Here is a 23,058-nt window from a genome sequence, read left to right on the forward strand (position 1 = left end):
AGGAAAAGTGAGATCTCTGCCCTCATAGCATCTGCTTGTTAATGAAAAGAAAATCTCAGTATCATAATAATAATGAATATTATTAAAGAAAAATAGATGGATATAAAACATTTTAAAGAGATAACTGTATTTGCTAATGCACAGAATGTGAATAGTGAGAGCAAGATAGAAATCTTGGTGGATGAGTGTATTTACTGAGATAGTGAAACAGGTTTGAGGGCCAGTTATGCAGTAGAAATGTGGGGATATCAAGAGGTCTGTTTTGCTCTGAAGTAGGCATGAGAAATTCAAATGAAAATATTGGATACCTTAACCTGGAATTCCAAGGAGAATCTCTACTGAAAGATTACATATTCCATAGAATTACCTCATGTTCTCTGGATATTTATTTTTCCATTATTTAAAACAGCTTATGGTGGGAATGCAAAATGGTACAGCCACCTTAAGACAGTGTGGCAGTTTCTTACAAAACTAAACATCCTCTTACCATATGATTCAGCAGTTGCACTCTTTGGTATTTACCCAGAGGAGTTGAAAACTTAGGTCTGCACAAACATAACACATGGATTTTATATTTTATAGCTTTACTCTCAATTGCCAAAACTTGGAAGCAACCAAGATGTACTTCAATAGGTAAGTGAATAAACAAACTGTGGTATACACAGGCAACAGAATATTATTCAGCACTAAAAAGAAATGAGCAATTTAGCTGTGAAAAGCCATGGAGGGAGACTAACTGCATACTACTAAGTGAAAGAAGCCAATACAAAAAGCCATATAATATATGATTCCTACTACATGATACTCCAGAAAAGTCAAAACTATGGAGATGGTGAAAAAATCAATGGTTGCCAGGGCTTTAGAGGCAGAACATAGAGGATTTGGGGGCGGTAAAACTATCCTGGTTGATACTATAATAGTATATACATGTCACTGTACATCTGCCAAAACTCATAGAATATACAACACCAAGTATAAACCCTAATGTGAACTATGGGCTGTGGGTGGTAATAGAGTGTTGATGTAGATTCATTGACTGTAACAAATGTACCACTCTGGTGTGGCATTTTGATAATGGGGGAGGCTGCACATGCGGGCAGGCAGGGGGTATATGAAAACTGTGTACTTTATGTTCAATTTTTCTGTGAACCTAAAACTGCTTTAAAGAAAAAAAAATGTTTTAAGCAAGTTGCAGGAAGATATTTTTGTAAATACACTTTACAGGCAGAGATGTAATCATTTCAAATTGTAAAGAGGAAGTTCTGTCATCTAATACTTTGCTGAAGTAAGCCAAAACTTTCACTAAAAATTGATTATAGAAAGTGAAAATACGAAATACAGTTTAAAAAATTATTTTCCAAATTGAGTTATCAGTTGATGTGTTCTTCTTAAAAATTACAGGCACAAGTTCATCAACTTGTGGAGTTCAGCAACTCCAGCAGAGTTGCTTTTCCTTTATCTCTTGTTTCTTAAGAGCCTTGAGATCTTTATATAAATTGCTTTGGCAAAATTTAGAAAGCTAATTACTTTCTTATTGACATTCAACGAACCTGTTATTGAAACCTGCACAGTCCTTGCAATGATGCATAACACGTATAATTATTTTACCATCTCAGATTTCTCATATAACATAAAGAGACAATTTCATGAACAATGATACATGATTGTACCAAATAACTCAAGATTAAAAAATTAAATAAGAAAAATGACTAAGAACTTAATTTCAGGAAGCTGAATACAATGATATATTCAGTTAGTGAGACATTTATCTGACACCTTGGTGGACAGGGCACTATACTAGATGTCTTCTGATGATATAGGATGATGGAAAGAAACAAGCAGTATGAAGATTATACATATAAAGAAGAAGCAACATTTAGAAAATTTACTAACAACAGTGTGCCTGTTCTTTTGTCACTTAGAATTTTTGAAAAGGGGGAAAGGGAGGGCTTTGTATTTTTCATCTCAATTTCTGACCAAATAACAACAAGAATTTATTTTTGTCTGAAAATCTGTAATAAAAAGAACTAAAGGGGGAAAAGGAAGAATCACAAGAGAATTCTAAAGAACAGAATGAGTAATTTTTTATACAATTTTGGTAGATACAGGTTTGTATATTTAGATTACTATTTATAATTTCATGGTTAAAACTCTTTGGATATAAATATACACATCAAAATTAGACATTAAATTCACAACAAACCCTCCATGGTACCTGTGATTTTTTTTTTGTTACCTGGAACTAGAAGAAACAGATAAAGAATATTCATAACCGATGTGTGAAGCTGATTTGCAATTTCTGTGAACCTTGATACTGAATAAATTGCAGCCATGCATCAAAATCATAAGCTGATCTTTTACCAAATTTGAGACTTAAGTAAACTTACTTTTCTTTACAGTATTAAGAAACTTCCTATACCTTTGTGAGATTTCTCAGTAGAAATATTTTATTGCTGTATATTTCATCACATCTCATCAAATTATTTTGCTTGTGGTGCTATTTGTTATTTTCCTTTGATATATCCTTTCTCATCATTCTTCTTCAGTGAATTTGTTTCTCCTCAAGAGTTCAACAGAAACAAGGTTTATTTCAAATTTTACTCTGATGTATCAAAGTACTTCATATATGTTTAGAGTGATAATTCTTGGTTTTGCACTTAAAAAGTGCTATTTCTGAATATTTAAGTACATATCTATACAACATTTAAAAATCTGACATTTAGTTGGAAACAACCCATGAGATATTTATATAAATGGAATGCTTCAACTAATACACAAAAACCAATATGAATTTGTAAATGTTGAATTAAATTCAGATATAGAATTATTTCTACCAAGTAACAAAAAATAATATAAAGCAATTTTCATGGGGTTTATTATTAGAGTCTGAAGAAATAAACTTTTGCCACAATGTATAATATAGTTATAATGAAATATAAAATATATTACAAATACCGAAACATCATAAAAATGTGTAATTACTTAAAAACAAAAAAAATTTAGGTAGAAGCATTGAAGAGGAATTTAAGTATGGTGATTTACTTGTAATTATAATATTTATTAGTGTATACTCATAGTTTTATATTGATATGATCAAGATTAATTATGTTAACCACAACTGTATTACGATAGGTTTGATATTATTTATTTACATCATTTTAAATGTAAATACATACAAAGGAACAGGAAAAAAATGTCCTGTAAACCTCTGAAATGAAGAATGTATATCATTATAAAGTAAATTTAATGTCTTTCTAACTTTTGTATAGCTTTTCTCATAGCTCTAGAATATGTCCCTGTATAGCTACTTACGAAGAAGAAAAACCACCTCTTCAACCAATATTGTTGTATTTTCTCCTGTGCTTTTCTACTGTCATGCACAATTTCTTTTGCCATTAAATATTTTATACATGAGAGATTCACCTCAGCTGTTCTGCATATGAATAGAAAAGGGGAGGATAATAGTATCCAAATAAGTGGAGGTGAATGAAATTAAAACAGGAATATTCTGATTTTATGGGGTAAAATCATCGTGATCATGTTGATAATAAAATGTTCTTATGGAATACTGTGATATATCAGGCCAATTATAAGTCTTAGTCAACTTAACCTTAATGACACATTCACCAATGTCAATATTCAGGCAACTGGATCAAATGACTTCTTAAAGTCCTTCCATGTCTTTGAATCTATAATTTATTTTTTGGATTTACCATTATATCTTTTTCATTCTCATGAGATTAAAATTGGTATATTTCACATATGTGTAAACATGGTCTCCTTTTTCATTAAAAGGCCTTTGCTGAACAAATATTTCCTTTAAAAAAAATCTATTAATTGCTGCTTCAAGCTAGAGAGCAGTAATAACCTAGGCAAAACCTCTTCTGTAAAAAACTGGAAAGCTAGAAAATTATTTAAAAACTGTTTTCAGAGACCAGAAAAGAGACAACTCAGAACTATGATTTCTGAGACAAGAGAAATAAATGAGATGAACTATAAAATTACCATGGCTTTCTGCTTAGAGGCAATTTCTAGACAAGGAAAACATGGAGGAGGAACCTAAACAAAACCTAGTGGCCTAGTTGAGGTAGGGAAATAGAGATTGCAGTCTGACATATTTATGGAACCCTAACAGGGTCAAGATTTAGTAGTAAGTTTTAACTATCCCTAGAGTGAGGGATATCTCTGCCCTCAAAGATCTAAAGAATTGCTTTGAAGGGATCAAAATGATCGACAATAACTAAAATGCCTGACCAAACAAGAACAAATAAAACACTCTTTAAAGGAAGACAACAAAATCCAAACACTCAACAAGGTAACTCACATGTCTCTAACATACAATAAAAAAATTACTACTCATGTCCAAAACCAAACAATGTAACCCAGTACCTGAAGAAAAATAAGCCAATAGAAACAGACTCAGGAATGACACTAGAAGAAAAGGGCATTCAAAAGGCTATTTTAAATGTATTCTATATACGAAGGAAGATAGAGAAATAGATGAATATGATAGGAAATAGAAACTATAAAAAATAATCGAATGTAAATTATAAAGATCAAAAATACAAGGTCTGAAATGCAATTGCCCTTGGATGAGATTAAAAGCAGATTAAACACTGAAAAAGAAAAGATCATTGAACTTGAAGTCTTAACAACAAAGCAGAAAAAAACCATCAGTGCCCTGTGTCCTGGTGTTTTTCATCTCCTATATTTCTTGTGTAAGGGAAATAGTATGCAGAGAAGAATAAAGGTAAGAATTAACACAGACTTCTAATTAGAAACTATGCAAGTCAGAGATCACAAAATTATACCATTACATGCTGAAATTAAAAGAACCTGTCAACATAGAATTCTATACCCCCCATTAAAAAATGTGCTTAACAAAAAAGAGCAAAATAAAAATGGTTTCAGAAAACAAAAGTTGAGAGAATTCTTTGCTATCAGAATAACACCACAAGAAATGTTAATGAAAATTCCTTGGAAGAATAAAAAGGATTACATATGGAAACTAAGATTTCTACAAAGAAACGAAAAGCACAAGACGTAGTAAACATGGTAGTAAATATAAAATATTGCTTTTTCATTTTTAATTTTTTTAAAATAAAATTATGTGTAAATCAAAAATGTTAAAAATTTATGTGGGGTTTATAATATACGTAGAAGTAGAATGTGTTACAAAATAAGCAACAATTATAATAAGGAATAAAATGGGAACATATGGTCTAAAAAATCTTACATTTCTGAAGTGGTAGAAGTTTTTGGAAGGTAAACTTAGATAGTATGCTGTGACAGATGAGTAAACAAGGAAAATGCTCCACTCCCAAATTCTGTGTGGCCTGGTCACTAAAATCACACAGCTTGTACATAAATCTCAAATTATGTTCTGGCTTCTATCCATTTTTATCCTCTCCAGTGTTAGACCAACATCCTGGAACTAGAAAGAGAAATAACATAGTCCTGTGTTTAAGGTGTACGGGATTAAAAGGTACAAACTATTATGTATAAAATAAATAAGCTACAAGAATATATTGTACAGCCCAGGGAATATAGCCAATATTTTATAATAACTTTAAATGGAGTATAATCTTTAAAATTTTGAATCACTACGCTGTACACCTGAAACTAATATAATATTGGAACTCAATTATACCTCGACTAAAAAGAAAGAAAACAACCCCATTACAACTGCATCAAAAAGAATAAAATACCTAGGAATAAATTTAACCAATGAGGTAAAATCTGAAAACTATAAGACACTGATGAAATAAATTGATGACAACACAAGTAAGTGGAAAGATATACCATGCTCATGGATTGGAAGAATTAATATTGTTAAATGTTCATACTACCCAAAGTAATCTACAGATTCATTATAATTCCTATCAAGATACCAATGATGGGGAGACCTTCAAGATGGCAGAGGAGTAAGATGTGGAGATCACCTTCCTCCCCACAAATACATCAGAAATACATCTACACGTGGAACAACTTCTACAGAACACCTACTGAATGCTGGCAGAAGACCTCAGACTTCCCAAAAGGCAAGAAACTCCCCACATACCTGGGTAGGGCAAAAGAAAAAACAGAAAAAACAGAGACAAAAGAATAGGGATGGGACCTGCACCTCTGGGAGGGAGCTGTGAAGGAGGAAAAGTTTCCATGCTAGGAAGCCACTTCACTGGTGGAGACAGGGAGTGGCAGGGGGGAAGCTTCAGAGCCACGGAGGAGAGTGTAGCAATAGGGGTGCAGAGGGCAAAGAGAAGAGATTCCCACACAGGATCGGTGCCGACCAGCACACACCAGCCTGAGAGGCCTGTCTGCTCACCTGCTGGGGCAGGTGGGGGCTGGGAGCTGAGGCTCTGGCTTCAGAGGTCAGATCCCAGGGAAAGGACAGGGGTTGGCTGTGTAAACACAGCCTGAAGGGGGCTAGTGCTCCACAGCTAGCCGGGAGGGAGTCCGGGAAAAAGTCTGGAACTGCCTAAGAGGCAAGAAACCATTGTTCTGGGGTGCACAAGGAGAGGGGATTCAGAGCACCGCCTAAGCAAGCTCCAGAGATGGGCGCGAGCCGCAGCTATCAGCTCAGACACCAGAGACAGGCGTGAAATGCTAAGGCTGCTGCTGCAACCACTAAGAAGCCTGTGTGCAAGCACAGGTCACTATCCACACCTCTCCTCCTGGGAGACTGTGCAGTCTGCCACTGCCAGGGTCCCGTGACCCAGGGACAACTTCCCCGGGAGAACACACGGCGCGTCTCAGGCTGTTGCAATATCATGCCAACTTCTGCCGCCGCAGGCTTGCCCGGCATTCCGTATCCCTCCCTCCCCCCAGCCTGAGGGAGCTAGAGCCCCCTAATGAGCTGCTACTTTAACGCTATCCTGTCTGAGCGGAAGAACAGATGCCCTCAGGCGACCTACACACAGAGGCAGGGCAAATCCAAACCTGAACCCCAGGAGCTGTGCAAACAAAGAAGAGAAAGGGAAATTTCTCCCAGCAACCTCAGGAGCAGCGGATTAAATCTCCACAATTAACTTGATGTACCCTGCATCTGTGGAACACCTGAATAGACAATGAATCATCACAAAATTGAGGCAGTGGACTTTGGGAGCAACTGTAGACTTGGGGTTTGCTTTCTGCATCTAATTTGTTTCTGGTTTTATATTTATCTTAGTTTAGTATTTACAGTTTATTATCATTGGCAGTTTCGTTTAATTTGATTGCTCTCTTCCTTTTTTTATATATATATATATTTTTCCTTTTTCTCTTTTTCTGAATGTGTATGTGTATGCTTCTTTGTGTGATGTTGTCTGTACAGCTTTGCATTTACCATTTATACTAGGGTTCTGTCTGTCCATATTTTTTGGCTACTTTGGTGTTTTTCTAACATAGATTTTAGCGCTTGTTTTCATTGGCGGATATGTTTTTTGGTTTGGTTGCTCTCTTCTTTCTTACTTTCTATTTTTTTCATTACTTTTTAATTTTTAATAATTTTTCTATTTTTTATTTTAATAACTTATTTTATTTATTTATTTTTTCTTCTTTGCTTTCTTTTTTTCTCCTTTTCCTTCTGAGCCAGGTGGATAACAGGCTCTTGGTGCTCTGGTTGCATGTCACACCTGAGCCTCTGAGGTGGGAGAGCCAAATTCAGGACATTGGTCCACCAGAGACCTCCAGGCTCCATGTAATATCAAATGGCGAAAGCTCTCCCAGAGATCTCAATCTCAACACTAAGATGCAGCTCCACTCAATGATCAGCAAGCTACAGTGCTGGACACCCTATGCCAAACAACTAGCAAAAAAGGAACACAAACCCACCCATTAGCAGAGAGGCTGCCTAAAATCATGATAAGGTCACAGACACCCCAAAACACACCACCAGACTTGGTCCTGCCCACCAGAAAGATAAGATCCAGCCTCATCCACAACAACACAGGCACCAGTCCCCTCCACCAGGAAGCCTACACAATACACTGAACCAACCTTACCCACTGGGGGCAGACACCAAAAACAACAGGAATTATGAACCTGCTGCCTGCAAAAAGAAGACCCCAAACACAGTAAGTTAAGCAAAATGAGAAGACACAGAAACACACAGCAGATGAAGGAGCAAGGTAAAAACCCACCAGACCACACAAATGAAGAGGAAATAGGCAGTCTACCTGAAAGGGAATTCTGAGTCATGATAATAAAGATGATCCAAAATCTTGGAAATAGAATGGAGAAAATACAAGGAACGTTTAAAAAGGAAATAGAAAAACTAAGGAGCAAACAAACAATGATGAACAACACAATAAAAGAAATTTAAAATTCTCTAGAAGGGATCAATAGCAGAATAACTGAGGTAGAAGAACGGATAGGTAACATGGAAGATAAAATAGTGGAAATAACTACTGTACAGCAGAATAAAGAAAAAACAATGAAAAGAATTGAGGACAGTCTCACAGACCTATGGGACAACACTAAATGCACCAACATTCGAATTATAGGGGTACTAGAGAAGAAGAGAAAAAGAAAGGGACTGAGAAAATATTTGAACAGATTATAGTGGAAAACTTCCCTAATATGGGAAAGGAAAGAGTCAATCAAGTTCAGGAAGCACAGAGAGACCCATACAGGATAAATACAAGGAGCAACATGCCAAGAGACATATTAATCAAACTATTAAAAATTAAGTACAAAGAAAAAATATTAAAGCAGCAAGGAAAAAAAACAATAATATACAAGGGAATTCCCATAAGGTTAACAGCTGATCTTTCAGCAGAAACTCAGCCAGCCAGAAGGCACTGGCAGGACATATTTAAAGTGATGAAAGGGAAAAACCAAGATTACGATACCCAGCAAGGGTCTCATTTAGATTCGATGGAGAAATTAAAGACTTTACAGACAAGCAAAAACTAAGAGAATTCAGCACCACCAAACCAGCTTTACAACAAATGCTAAAGGAACTTCTCTAAGTGGGAAACACAAGAGAAGGAAATGAGCTACAATAACAAACCCAAAACAATTAAGAAAATGGTAATAGGAACATATACTGATAACTACCTTAAATGTAAATGGATTAAATGCTACAACCAAAAGACACAGACTGGGTGAATGAATACAAAAACAAGACCCATATATATGCTGTCTACAAGAGACCCACTTCAGACATAGGGACACATACAGACTGAAAGTGAGGGGATGGAAAAAGATATTCCATGCAAATGAAAATCAAAAGAAAGCTGGAGTAGCAATTCTCATAACAGACAAAATAGACTTTAAAATAAGACTATTACAAGAGAGAAAGAAGAACAGTACATAATGATCAAGGGACCAAGCCAGGAAGAAGATATAACAATTGTAAATATTTATGCACCCAACATAGGAGCACCTCAATGCATAAGGCAAATGCTAACAGTCATAAAGGGGGAATCGACATTCACACAATCATAGTAGGGGACTTTAACACCACACTTTCACCAAGGGAAAGATCATCTAAAATGAAAATAAATAAGGAAACACAACCTTTAAATGATACATTAAACAGAATGGACTTAATTGATATTTATAGGACATTCCATCCAAAAACAATAGAATACACTTTCTTCTCAAGTGCTCATGAAACATTCTCCAGGATAGATCATATCTTGGGTCAAAAATCAAGCCTTGGTAAATTTTAAAAAATTGAAATCGTATCAAGTATCTTTTCTGATCACAACGCTATAAGACTAGATACAATTACAGGAAAAAAGTCTGTAAAAAATACAAACACATAGAGGCTAAACAAGACACTACTAAATAACCAAGAGATCACTGAAGAAATCAAAGAGGAAAGGAAAGAACACTTAGAAACAAATGACTATGAAAACACGAGGACCCAAAACCTGTGGGATGCAGAAAAAGCAGTTCTAAGAGGGAAGTTTATAGCAATACAATCCTACCTCAAGAAACAAGAAACATCTCAAATAAACAACCTAACCTTACACCTAAAGCAATTAGAGGAAGAAGAACAAAAAACCCACAAAGTTAGCAGAAGGAAAGAAATCATAAAGATCAGATCAGAAATAAATGAGAAAGAAATGAAGGACATGATAGCAAAGATCAATAAAACTAAAAGCTGGTTCTTTGAGAAGATAAACAAAATTGATAAACCATTACTCAGACTAATAAAGAAAAGAAAGGAGAAGACTCAAATCAACAGAATTAGAAATGAAAAAGGAGAAGTAACAACTGACACTGCAGAAATACAAAGGATCATGTGAAATTACTATAAGCAACTATATGCCAATTAAATGGACAACCTGGAAGAAATGGACAAATTCTTAGAAAAGCACAACCTTCCAAGACTGAACCAGGAAGAAATAGAAAATATAAACAGACCAATCACAAGCACTGAAATTGAGACTGTGATTTAAAATCTTCTAACAATCAAAAGCCCAGGACCAGATGGCTTCACTGGCAAATTCTATCAAACATTCAGAGAAGAGCTAACACCTATCCTTTTCAAACTCGTCCCAAAAATTGCAGAGGGAGGAACACTCCCAAACTCATCTAACACCTATCCTTCTCAAACTCTTCCCAAAAATTGCAGAGGGAGGAACACTCCCAAACTCATCTAACACCTATCCTTCTCAAACTCTTCCCAAAAATTGCAGAGGGAGGAACACTCCCAAACTCATTCTACAATGCCACAATCACCCTGATACCAAAACCAGACAAAGATGTCACAAAGAAAGAAAACTACAGGCCAATACCACTGATGAACATAGGTGCAAAAATCCTCAACAAAATACTAGCAAACAGAATCCAACAGCACATTAAAAGGATCATACACTGTGATCAAGTGGGGTATATCCCACGAATGCAAGGATTCTTCAATATACGCAAATCAATCAATGTGATAAACCATATTAACAAATTGAAGGAGAAAAACCATATGATCATCTCAATAGATGCAGAAAAAGCTTTCAACAAAATTCAACACCTATTTATGATAAAAACTCTCCAGAAAGTAGGCATAGAGGGAACTTACCTCAACATAAAAAAGGCCATATATAACAAACCCACAGCCAACATTGTTCTCAATGGTGAAAAACTGAAACCATTTCCTATAAGATCAGGAACAAGATGAAGTTGTCCACGCTCACCACTATTATTCAACATAGATTTGGAAGTTTTAGCCACAGAAATCAGAGAAGAAAAAGAAATAAAATGAATCCAAATTGGAAAAGAAGTAAAGCTGTCACTGTTTGCAGATGACATGATACTATACATACAGACTCCTAAAGATGCTACCAGAAAAATACTAGAGCTAATCAATGAATTTGGTAGAGCTTCGGGATACAAAATTAATGCACAGAAATCTCTTGCATTCCTATACACTAATGATGAAACACCTGAAAGAGAAATTAAGTAAACAGTCCCATTTACCATCACAACCAAAAGAATAAAATACCTAGGAATAATAAAATATCTAGGAGACAAACGACCTGTATGCAGAAAACTATAAGATGCTGATGAAAGAAATTAAAGATGACACAAACAGATGGAGATATATACCACGTTCTTGGAATGGAAGAATCCAAAGCAATCTACAGATTCAATGCAATCCCTATCAAACTACCAATGGCATTTTTCACAGGACTAGAGCAAAAAATTTCACAATTTGTATGGAAACACAAAAGATCCCAAATAGCCAAAGGAATCTTGATAAAGAAATATGGAGCTGGAGGAATCAGGGTCCCTGACTTCAGACTATACTATGAAGATACAGTAATCAAGACAGTATGGTACTGGCAAAAAAACAGAAATATAGATCAGTGGAACAGATAGAAAGCCCAGAGGTAAACCCACGCACATATGGTCACCTTATTTTTGATAAAGGAGGCAAGAAGATACAATGGAGAAAAGACAGCCACTTCAATAAGTCATGATGGGAAAACAGGACAGCTACATGTAAAAGAATGAAATTAGAACACTCCCTAACACCACACACAAAAATAAACGTCAGATGGATTAAAGACCTAAATGTAAGGCCAGACACTATAAAACTCTTAGAGGAAAACATAGGCAGAACACTCTATGATATAAATCACAGCAAGGTCCTTTTTGACCCACCTCCTAGAGAAATGGAAATAAATACAAAAATAAACAAATGAGACCTAATGAAACTTCAAAGCTTTTGCACAGCAAAGGAAACCATAAACAAGATGATAAGACAACCCACAGAATGGGAGAAAATATTTGCAAATGAAGCAAGTGACAAAGGATTAATCTCCAAAATGTACAAGCAGCTCATGCAGCTCAATATCGAAAGAACAAACAACCCAATCCAAAACTGTGCAGAAGACCTAAATAGACATTTCTCCAAGAAGATATACAGATTGCCAACAAACACATGAAAGGATGCTCAACATCAGTAATCGTTAGAGAAATGCAAATCAAAACTTCAATAAGGTATTACCTCACACCAGTCAGAATGGCCATCATCAAAAAATCTACAAATAATAAATGCTGGAGAGGGTGTGGAGAAAAGGGAACCCTCTTGCATTGCTGGTGGGAATGTAAATTGTTACAGCCACTATGGAGAACAGTATGGAGGTTCCTTAAAAAACTAAAATTAGAACTATCATACAACGCAGCAATCCCACTACTGGGCATATACCCTGAGAAAACCATAATTGAAAAAGAGTCATGTACCACAATGTTCATTGCAGCTCTGTTTACAATAGCCAGGACATGGAAGCAACCTAAGTGTCCATCAACAGATGAGTGGATAAGGAAGATGTGGCACATATATACAATGGAATATTACTCAGTCATAAAAAGAAATGAAATTGAGTTATTTGTAGTGAGGTGGATGGACCTAGAGTCTGTCATACAGAGTGAAGTAAGTCAGAAAGAGAAAATCAAATACCATATGCTAACACATATATATGGAATCTAAATTTTAAAAATGGTTCTGAAGAACCTAGGGAAAGGACAGGAATAAAGATGCAGATGTAGAGAATCGACTTGAGGACATGGGGAAGGGGAAGGGTAAACTGGGATGAAGTGAGAGAGTGGCATGGACATATATACACTACCAAATGTAAAATAGATAGCTGGTGGGAAGCAGCCACATAGCACAGGGGGATCAGCTTGGTGCTTTGTGACCACCTAGAGGGGTGGGATAGGGAGTGTGGGGGGGGAGATGCAAAAGGGAGGAGATATGGGGATATATGTGTGTGTGTGTGTGTGTGTGTGTATATATATATATATATATATATATCGATCGCTGATTTACTTTGTTATAAAGCAGAAACTAACACAACATTGTAAAGCAATTATACTCCAATAAATATGTAAAGAAAAAAAAGACACCAATGACATTATTTTTCACAGAACTAGAACAAATAATTTTAAAATTTGTATAGAAACACAAAAGAACCTGAATAGCCAAAGGAATCTTGAGAAGGAAGAGCAAAGCTGAGGGCATCACACTTCCTGATTTCAAACAATATTACAAAGCTATAGTAATCGAAACACTACTGTATTGGCACAAAAACAGACACGTCGATCAATGGAACAGAATAGAGAGCCCAGAAATAAACCTATGCTTACACAGTCAGTTAATCTACAACAAAGGAGGCAAGCACATAAAATGGGAAAAGATTGTCTCTTCAATACATGGTGTTGGGAAAACTGGACAGATACATGCAAATGAATGAAACTGGACCATTTTCATATATACAAAAATAAACTCAAACTGTATTAAAGACTTAAATGTAAGACTTGTAACCATAAAAATCCTAGAGGAAAGCATAGGTAGTAAACTCTTTAACACTGATCTTCTGGATCTGTCACCTCAGGCAAGGGCAAAAAAGTAAAAATAAATGAATGGGACTACATCAAACTGAAAAGCTTTTGCACAGTGAAGGAAACAATCAACAAACTGAAAAGGCATATCACTCTTGTGAATAGATGCCTATGGTGTCACCAGCCTCATAGTCAATTTCAGTTTGTCATGTCACTTGGAGTTGCTCTGATGTGGGTTCAAATACAAGTTAAGCCACTATTTACTATGACCTTGGGCAAGTTCCTTAATTTTCCTGAGTTTCAATTTCTTATCTCAAGAAAAGAGGAAGTATCATTACAAGTCTCATAGGTGAGGCTTTTTTTGTGAGACTTAAGACAATGAACATAAATCAGTGAGGTTAGTACCAGGCACATGAAATATCAGTAAATAGTACTAATTATTTATTCTGCCGTTGAAATTACCTGCCCACCCCCATAAAATTTCCTCCACTGACTTCTTAACTCCTCCAAAACAGTTTTACATGTGCTTAGGTACAATGCTCTGGTTTTTTTGTTTTTTGCATTCCAGATACCATGTAACATCTAATTCTAAGCAAATTAAACTTCAGCTAGGACTGAGGAGAATGTTTAATTTCTTAAAAGCCCATCATTCGGTGGTATGTTATTTCCAGCCCCGTTTAGCAAGAAAGACCTATGCAATTGAGCATAATATTATAGATATACTTTTGTGGCTTCCAGCAAGGTCTCAAAGTTGTCAATCATGGTCTAGTAGATCAGCAAGATGGTTCTCTAGAGACATTACACAAGGCAAATCTTTTAATATTTTATCAGCTGCTGTTGATAGGAGGCACTTCAGCTTAGTTAGTCTTTTTATTACTTCCTTTCATTTATTCTTGAGCTTTTATCTCTGTTTATTGATTTCTACCTTTTAAATTTTTATTTAACACCAGCAGAGATATGATTAATAAATTTGATTAAATTTTTCAGTAGAAAATTACTTTTAATGTGCTTTCACAAATCTAATTCAGTGATCTTCTCATAGATATTTTTGTATCTATTTGTATTTACTACTTTGTTATGTTGGTTCTCTGAAGAGTGATACTCAAGTGAGGAAAAAAAGCAGAATTTTAACTAAAGAGAAGCTCCACATAACTCTTGGAAAATTCTTTTCAGGCTGTTTCAGAAGAGCAATACACAAGGGGCCACATGCCAAGGATCAGTCATAAACCTCAAAAAGAAAGAAAATAACAGCTACAAATATATATACAGAGAATATTTATTCTCTAAAACGACTGAAATATGCTTGTGCTTCTTCCTCCAAGTATGAAACCCCAAATAACGTCCAATTGTCCAAGAGAAATTTGCTAAGTAGGTAGAAAAAAATTATTCCTTTTAGCTTACTCAGAAACTTGCTGATCTCAATCTTTCCCATTTTAGCAGCTGCAAAAGTGAACAAAGTGAGAAACAGCAAAGCTAACAAAAGTTCATTAGACTCAATACATACCTTCATGAAACATTATGAAGATGTCATTGCTGAGGATGTCATGGCACATTTCAAAAGACTGCTGGGCTAGCAAGCTTTACCATGGTGCTTTCCTGAGCCCCATTAATCTTAACGCTGGCCAGCTATGTTTCTTAGACTAGGTAAGATGCAGCTGAAAGATCTGATTTTTATTGTTAGTATTATTGTTTTCTTTAATAAGAATAACCAGGCAGTTCTGCCAAATGTATAAAACTGGGAAGTTTTGGATTGATCCTGACCACAAGGATGATTGCTCACAAACCCTAGGAGAAAGGAAGAGAAAATATCGCAAAGGTCGGCTCTGCTTTAAGCCTTTGGGAAGAAGTCTTACTAAGTTTATTTTTCCACATCCCCTCTCAAGGTGAGGATAGTAATATGTAAAAGGTCGAGGTGATGGTATGAACCTAGGGGAAAGGTGTCCAAAGAGGCCAGTTGACATGCTCCCAGACTCCACTGAAGCCAGCTGGGGCAAAAAGAGACCTCAAGCTAATAAATTTTTTAATGGAGCTAACTCGATTAAAATAATTCATTTTCTAGAAATATTTCAGTACTTATACCCCTTGGAAACTTTTTAAATCAGAATTTGTCTAGTGAGTCAGGGATTAGGGGTCCTAGCTAAATCTCACCCATACCAGGATATATAAACATATATGAAATGGTGGTGTGTGACTGGAAATGTGTATAGAAATTATTTTAGTCTAAAACACTGGTTCTCAGTCTGTCAACCTTGGCTGTACATTAGAAGTACCTGGAAAATTTCAAAATATCATGATGCTCAGGCCACACCCCAGGTCAATTAAATCAAAATCTCTGGGGTGACAGACTCAGACATTAGCTTTTAAAGCTCCTCCAGGTGAATAAAATGAGCAGTACATGTGACAATGATCATATGGACCATTTACCCTTAGTCCACTAGGAAACTTGGGTGGGCTTAGGTTTCATAAACCAAATCTCTTCCATTTATATTTTCTCAGGTTACCTCAGTCTTTTTAAATCAAGTGATAATTCTTTTAGCACTTCATTCACCCCTAACCCCTTCCCCCAAGACAATACCTAGGGATATTTATAGGTCTTCTGGGCTATTGAGGAAAGAAACCTCACATCTGGGAGATCTCTTCTGGGTATTTCAGAAGTATCTAAGGGGGGTTGCAGGATAGCTTTAGTTCCTGGCTGTCTGACCTTCCTTTGCACTTCTTGTGCTGTAGCAGATAGTTTTACCAGATGCTACTGGGTACCTGTGACCGCTGCTGAAGTCTACAGTCTAGGCCATAAAGTCAAGACCCTACATACCTATCAGAAGTTCTCCATCTTCTGGCTCCTGACTTCCGCTGTTCCATGGGTTCTCTTAACATTCTTAAACTCTCTCATGATTTATGAAACCTCAGTTGCCTCCTATGAACCGTATATGTGGGACAGACTCCAAACCCCCCTCGGAGACTTTCAGCAGCCACTTGTAAATGATCACTAAGTGCCTTGCTGAACTCAGAGCTTCACTAACAGACTTGAGAGTTTTGGTCTCAAGTTGGTCAATTAATTTAACCTCTCTAAGCAGGTGATATTTCAGTGAGATCCAAATGAGAAGGGGTCAGCTAAATGAAGATTTGGAGAAAGTGTGTACTAGAGAGCAAATCCAAATGCCTGAGTTGGGGAAAACTTGGCCTGTTGGAAAACAAGGACAAAATAGCTCTTAGTAAGCCAGAGGGGAAAAGTGGTAAAGGATGGCATGACAGAGATAAACGGGAGCCAGACCACAGAGGGAGCACTGTAGACCAGGTCAAGAAGATTGCATTTCATTATAAGTGCAATGGAAAAGCAGCGAGGATTTCTGTTGAGAGACAATGTGGTCTGATTTCATTTTTAAAAGATAGTTCTACCTTCTTTAGAGGAATAGATTATAGATTACAGAAGAATAGATTATTGATTATAGAAGTAGGAGAAAATAGTTAGGAGGCAATTACATGAGTTATAAGTATGGCTTGGGCCACGGTGGCAGCAATGGAGATTGATGGAAGTCAGCAGATAAGGAAAACATTTGAAGAAAATACCAGCTGAATTTGCTAATATATTGCATGTGTGTGGGTCAGGAAAACAAATCAAGGACTATGCCTGTATTCTGGCTTATACAACACTAGTGGTGTCATTTATTGGAGGAAGAAGAGTGGCACAAGAAGAATCAAGAGTTCTCATTTGTCCATCTTATATCTAAATGCATGAGACCCGTGCATGGACACCAAGTAGGCAGTCATGTGTATCAGCTTTAAACTCAGCAGATACTGATTTGGGAGTTATTGACATGGAGAAGAAACTTAAAACTATGAGACTGGGGTTTTCCCTGGTGGCGCAGTGGTTGAGAGTCCACCTGCCGACGCAGGGGACATGGGTTCGTGCCCCGTTCCAGGACGATCCCACATGCCGCGGAGCAGCTGGGCCTGTGAGCCATGGCCGCTGAGCCTGCGCGTCCAGAGCCTGTGCTCTGCAATGGGAGAGGCCACAAGAGTGAGAGGCCCGCGTACCGCCAAAAAACAAAACAAAACAAAACAAAAAACTATGAAACTGATCGACATCATATAGGCAGCAAGGAAGAAGCTCTAGGGAACTTGAACTCTAGAGAGCAGGCAGGAAAAGAAAAAAAAATGTAAATAAAACAAAGATAGAAGAAATCCAGGAAGGTGTGTATGTGTGTGTGATATCAGAGGAAAAGAGGAAATGGGTTATCACAAGGGAAAGGAGAAGCCACTAGGGCACATTTGCAGAATGCCAGAGACCAATTTGTATGAGAGAAAGTCCTTGTGGAGGAGAGCCAGTGGCCTCACCTGGGCTGGTGGAGCATGAACAGTTAATGGAGCATCCTTGCAGAGGGGAGATACGGTATCTGAACCTGAGCAGGATGAGGCAGGCATCTATGCAGCAGAGGGCAGTGGTGGCAACGGGAGATTAGTTACATACAGAGGGATTGACAAATACAGTACATATTCTGAAGCTAGTAGGAGTTGGGTTTCTCACACTTAGAGAAGGGAAAGGGAGAAAACAAGGACAAATCCTTCAATAGAATTGAAGACACTGATGTTAACTCAGGTATTTTAATACATACAAAGAGACAAAGACAGAGAGAGACAGAGAAAGAAATACAGATACAAATGTATGTGTGGAAATATAGAATTAATATAGATGTAAATGTATGTATGTATCCATGTATGTACATACACATATACCTTAGAACTGTCTACTGAGCCTAGGAAGAGCATACTTTATTAATAAGTGCTACCAGATCTCAGTTTCTAAACATCTGGAATGGAACTGAAGATCTTTGGTGGACTAGCTGACTGAGTCAGGGAAAGTAGAAAAAGGACCTGGAAAATCTTACTAATGCCAGAAAGAAATAAAGTGCTTAAAGGACAATTTGGACATGTCAAAAGGACACAGAAGCCATATTGAAGAGTCTCCCTTTGGCTAAATGTAGGACAATTTGGGCATCAAAATAAGTAAATTTACTAATCTAAACAAATAAATGAATGTATCAAAAGTTTAGTAAAGAATGGAATGTTTACACCATTTTAAAACACTTCTCTACAAAATTCTTAATCACTACAAAAGTAAAATGAGTAATTGTACAGTGGATAAGTCTGGCAGACATAATTTTAAATACATAATCAAAGTTAACATTATGAATAATGAGACAAATCAAAATCATGGGCCTCCTGAAAGGAACATAACCTCATTTCTGTGATATTCTTTCTAAATGTGCATAACTAGAATCTAATCAATAGGAAATATCAGAAAAACCCAAATTCAGGGACAGTCTACAAAATAACAGACCTGTTATCTTCAAAAGTGTCAAAGTTGTGAAAGTCAAGGAAATTGATTCTACTCAGAACTTTCCAGACTATGGATCCAGTATGAGATAATGAATTTTATACTTTCCACAAAATACTGTACATTAGAAAATTATCCCTAAAATCAAAGGATTTAAGCAAATTTCAGTTATTTTAGCATAATGCTCTTTTCATATTTGTGAATTAGAATTTTTAGTTTGCAATGAAGGATTTTTTACTAATGAATTATATAACCACAACATATAGATAATCAAAGCTAAAGTGAATAGCTTGTTTTAGAAACACAGGCAGTGTTTATTTTTCTTATTATATACTGTAAAGGTAGAATATTATAACTATTTTTACTACTGATAATAACGATTCAGATATTATTTTCACATAGCTAAAATAATCTAAGTTAAAAAGACAGTAAAATATTTCATTCCATTAACATCTAAACCACAGTTGTATAGTTATCTTTGCAACTTTACTACAGCTAATTTAATTTTTGAAAGAATATTTCTATCAAAATTGATTTTTTGCTCAGTTATAATTAGCAACTTGAACTTTTGTCACCTGAAAGTAAGATAGTAGCTGCCTACAACAGCAGTGCTTTGATTTTGTACCTTGACAGTCATTTGAATTATTTTTGTATGGTTCGATGGCTTTTTAGCCAAAAATAGGATTTATAGCTTTTGTCAGTTCTGTTCCATTGTTCTTACATTACATGATTAAAAAGTGAGAACTGTTTTCAAAATGATAAATGATATAAGAGCATGACCAATTATTTGTCATCACACAAGATAAGTTGCTAGTATTCAATGTCTTCACTTGGGCTCTACTGGACCATATATAACCTCTTTGGGTTGTCTCATAGAGCACCTAAAAGCATTTTAGCCCGCTGATTCAGGAAACCTATATGTCAAGCAGAAAAAAATAAAACCACCGTTCTCAGGTTTGTGTTTCTCTGGAGGAAGAAAACAGTTTGATGCAATTTGTCAAAAGCTGGAATGGTACTTTAATGGACAATTTACTTTAAATGGCTGCCATTACTGCAGAACAAAGGCCCTTAGCCTGAGATAAAAAAAATTCTTTCCAATTGGTTTTACTCAGATAGATTTAGTTCCCTAATATTAACTAAGGATATCTACCTTTTCACACTCCTCATCTATCTAAAAGCAATAGTAAAAACTTCTGAGTTTCTGGGGTTTCTTCATCTTTAATATGTGAAATGCAATCAATCCCCTAAATACGGCATTCTGTTCAGACACCTAAGATGCAAATCAAGGAAAAGGACAACGACACAACAAAAAAAACAAACTTCCTAAACTCAAAAGAGTTTTTCAGTTCTTGGGTAAAAGTCCCAAATAACCTTAAAATTTTTATTAATATATTTATATGTAAAGATATATATATGTATATATGTAATTATCAAATAAATGAAAAATTGAAAGTTTTGACATTAAAAATTTAAGAATATTTCTATTTTATCTTAAATTCAAATTTATAAACTACTCTAATATATTTCATAATGGTCATATTAGGAATTTTAAGAAATACCTACTCAAATTTCAAACTTGTTCCTTTATATTCTCCTGTCATGATTAATTCCATGTTAATATTTGCAGTATTTGAGAGTTTACTGAAAACAGTACCATTATGATTCTATGTTTTCTTCCTGCTCCAGACTCCTTGGTTCAAAGATTAATCCCAAGTGGCAGAAGGCAAGAAGTGCTGAATATGGACATGTGTGTTTGCCTGAAGCTGACCAGAGTCACACACACTGTTTCTGCAGTGTGAACTGAAAAAGTGGAAAAGTGGCCAGCTGCCCCAGAAACAGTGAGAACAAGAAAAACTGAAGAGGTTCAAAACAGGAATATGATATAATAGATGAAAACAATCTGAAATTTCTGTCCATCTTTCAAGGTATGTCTCTCCATGCATAATTAACCTTTTATGACGGATTGTACAAGAAGAAAACTCCAAGAGACACAAATCAACATTAATGTTCTCAGTCCCAGTCCCCATTAGTTCACTGTTGCCTGTAAGGATGTGCTGAGAGCATGAGTTAACTAGACTTGATAGGCTAATGTTAGCTCATATGAATACTGTATATGTTATTTTCAAGTAAAATGAATGCACACATTAATACCTACGTCTAAAATCATTAAAGTTAGCTTGTGAAGTACTAGAAAGGCAAAATTTTATATTTATCACCCACTTCTATACTCTACATAACAACACAATCAGAACTGAAAGTTCATAATTTTCTCTTTCCATACACCCTGCAGAGAAATGAATGCCTGGATAGCATCTACTTCAAAATGTAAACTTTCTCTTCATTAAATGGAATTCTGCTCCATTTAGGAAGAAACAAACCATTGACACACACAACGACATAATTTTGCTGAGTAAAAGAAGTCAGACTAAAAGAGTATATATTACATGAATCCATTTATATAAGAATCTCAGAAAATGCAAACTAAGCTATTATGACAAATTATTGACACATAATTGACAGGGAAAAGATGTGATGGTTTGATATAGGTATACACTGTAAAATGTTTACCACAACCAAGTTTACCCACACACCATCATATTACAGAGTTACCATTTGTGTGTGCGTGTGTGTGTGTGTGTGTGTGTGTGTGGTGAGAACACTTAAGATCTACTCTCTTAGAAAATTTCCAGTATACAATACAGTATTTTACCTTCTCAAAACTCTACTAGGTGGCAGCATCATCTTGGCCATAAAGAAACTTAGTGACCTAGCCCTCTTTTGACTTTGTTTTCAGTTACTCTTTTCAATTGCTCCTTCTTGAATCAATGTCAAAGTAAATTTATAAAGCAGTAAATTTAGTTATATTGTATCTAATTACCAGAATGATACAATGTCTTTCAAACAGCAATTTTGACCATGCCCACTAGACACAGGCACATACATACATTTCTGGGGGAAGAAATTAAACTAAACCTACGGGTGTGGAGAAGTAGTCCATTTTGCAAAACTATTTTGTAACCCAGCCATTATGTAGAACCTTTCAATCTGTGGCTTCTTATTATCTTTTCAGCCATGGACTTCATTTCTGGCATGTAGTTTACCAACACTAAACAAATGAGTACTCACTGCCAAGCTCCAGGCACTGTGCTGTTCTGGGACAGAGCAGTGAGTAAAAGAAGACATACTTTCAGGAGCTTACAATATATGGAAGGGAGTACAAGATTTAAAAGATTTTAGGGCTTCCCTGGTGGCGCAGTGGTTGAGAGTCTGCCTGCCGATGCAGGGGACACGGGTTCGTGCCCCAGTCCGGGAAGATCCCACATGCCGCGCAGCGGCTGGGCCTGTGAGCCATGGCCACTAAGCCTGCGCGTCCGGTGCCTGTGCTCCACAACGCGAGAGGCCACAACAGTGAGAGGCCCGCGTACCGCAAAAAAAAAAAAGATTTTAACACCCAAAACAAATAATTTTGAGAGTGTACATTCAGGGTGCTATGGAAGCATATGATAGGAAAGAGCAGGAGGATATATTATGTAGCATCTCGCTACCCCAAGTACCAGCACACACACACACACCATGGTCCAATAGCTTTGGTATCACCAGTAAGCTTTTAGAAATTCAGAATCTCAGACCCTACCCCAGACCTACTGACCAAGAATCTGGATTTCTTCAACATCTCCAGGTGATTCACATGTACACTGAAATTTTGAAAAGCACTGTCCTAAAGCCAACTGAAATCTCCACACACACACACACACAAAATAGATAAAAGGAATCAAATTTAATTAACTTTGAAATAACATGTGGTAATTCCTTGTTTATCATTTCTAAATAAGGAAATTTTAGCTATTTTCTTAGCATATCAGATTATTTTCATCTGTCAATCAGCTAATTCAGGAAGGTAGATAAATTGAGATGCTTAGACAATCAGTGTAAATCAATCTCATGAAATA

Source organism: Orcinus orca, chromosome 7, assembly GCF_937001465.1.
Source record: "Orcinus orca chromosome 7, mOrcOrc1.1, whole genome shotgun sequence".
In the NCBI taxonomy this organism is placed as follows: Eukaryota; Metazoa; Chordata; class Mammalia; order Artiodactyla; family Delphinidae; genus Orcinus; species Orcinus orca.